At 43.6% G+C, this 1434-nt stretch overlaps 1 pseudogene; it reads left to right on the top strand.

Annotated features, from left to right (window-relative positions):
- The first annotated feature begins 207 nt into the window (after positions 1 to 207).
- Positions 208 to 695, top strand: LOC101576645 (annotated as a pseudogene).
- The last annotated feature ends 739 nt before the right edge of the window (positions 696 to 1434 follow it).

Raw genomic sequence — 1434 nt, 5'->3', positions numbered from 1 at the left:
ATTCTTGTGGAACCGGGGATTGTACTCAGACCCTTGCACTTGCCAGGAAAGCACTTATTCCACTGAGCCATCTCCCTGGCCCTTAAAGTTGTGTTTAAATCAGGTACCAACACGAAAATAATCCAAATCCAAAATTAGCAATCTCAGTTACTTTAACAATGGCCATGGAGTCTGGCTGCCATAGCCTCCAATTTTAAAAAGGCAAACATGGTCTCAAGTGTTCCGAGAAAAAGGATGTGTCCTAAACCAGAGCTGACTGAAGAGCAGAAACAGGAAACCGGGGCAGCTTTTGAGCTCTTTGATGCAGAAGGACCGGGACCAGTGATGAAAAGGAGCTAAAGGTGCCACCAAGAGCCCAGGGCTTTGAGTCCAAGAAAGAAGAAATCAAGAATATGAGAAGCGAAACTGATAAGCAGGGGACAGACAAAGTGAACGTCAGTAACTTTCTGACCACCATGACTCAGAAAATGTCTGAGAAAGACACCAAGGAAGAAATCCTGAGAGCTTTCAAGCTCTTCAATGATGATGAAATCGGGACAATATCATTCAGAAACCTGAAGCACGCGGCGAGGAGCTGGGCGAGGACCTGACCGATGAGAAGCTTCAGGAGATGACTGATGAAGCCGAGAGATGGAGACAGCGAGGTCAACGAGCAGGAGCTCCTGCGCATCATGACAAAGGCCAGCCTCTACTGAGGCCCATATCTGAGACCCGAGCTGCAAGCACTGCCCATTTCCTGTAGAACTGCAGCCATGGCCTTGAATCTGATTTGGACTTCTGGAAGTGTTTCTTGATATTAAAGTTCTTTGTAAAATAAAATTTAAAAAAGCTATCTCTGATTTGTGCCTACAGAAAATAAAAATTTGTTCAGGGCGTAGAACTGCTAGGTCATTTATGCAGTGATTGACCTAAAAATACAAGTCATTGTGGTCATTTTATCTTTCCCCAATTTTTTCAACTCATTGAAGCAGAATCAGTCAATTTCATTACATTTGTCACTTTAAGATATATGTTCTAGGGTATCAAATACATGATCATTTCAAAACTTCCCTCCTACACTTATTTGATCAGGAATATTCAATGGTGATATTTCACATACGCCTACTACCATATTATACCACTGATTAGCGGCATCTTTTTATTGGAAAGTAGGCTTTTAAATATAATCAGTTTAGTAAACTGATTCCAGAAACCTCCAAACCAATTAAGAAAACTCATTCTTAACATAAAGTTCTTCTGGACCGGCCGGATAGCTCAGCAGACTAAAGCGCCTACTACGGACAGGGGTTTGATCCCCGGTGGACCATGCTGGCCCCACCCCTGAGGCAATCTGAGACAGCAAGCAAGACTGGGCATGGTGGCATGGGCCCGTAATCTCAGCACTTGGGAGGCTAAAGACACGAGGATCAATATGAGTCTGATCTGTATAGTGAG

The sequence above is a fragment of the Octodon degus genome, unplaced genomic scaffold (assembly GCF_000260255.1).
Source record: "Octodon degus isolate 3935 unplaced genomic scaffold, OctDeg1.0 scaffold00066, whole genome shotgun sequence".
Lineage (NCBI taxonomy): Eukaryota > Metazoa > Chordata > Mammalia > Rodentia > Octodontidae > Octodon > Octodon degus.
The sequence above is the reverse complement of the archived record's forward strand: the minus strand, read 5'-3'. Positions and strand labels throughout refer to the sequence as shown.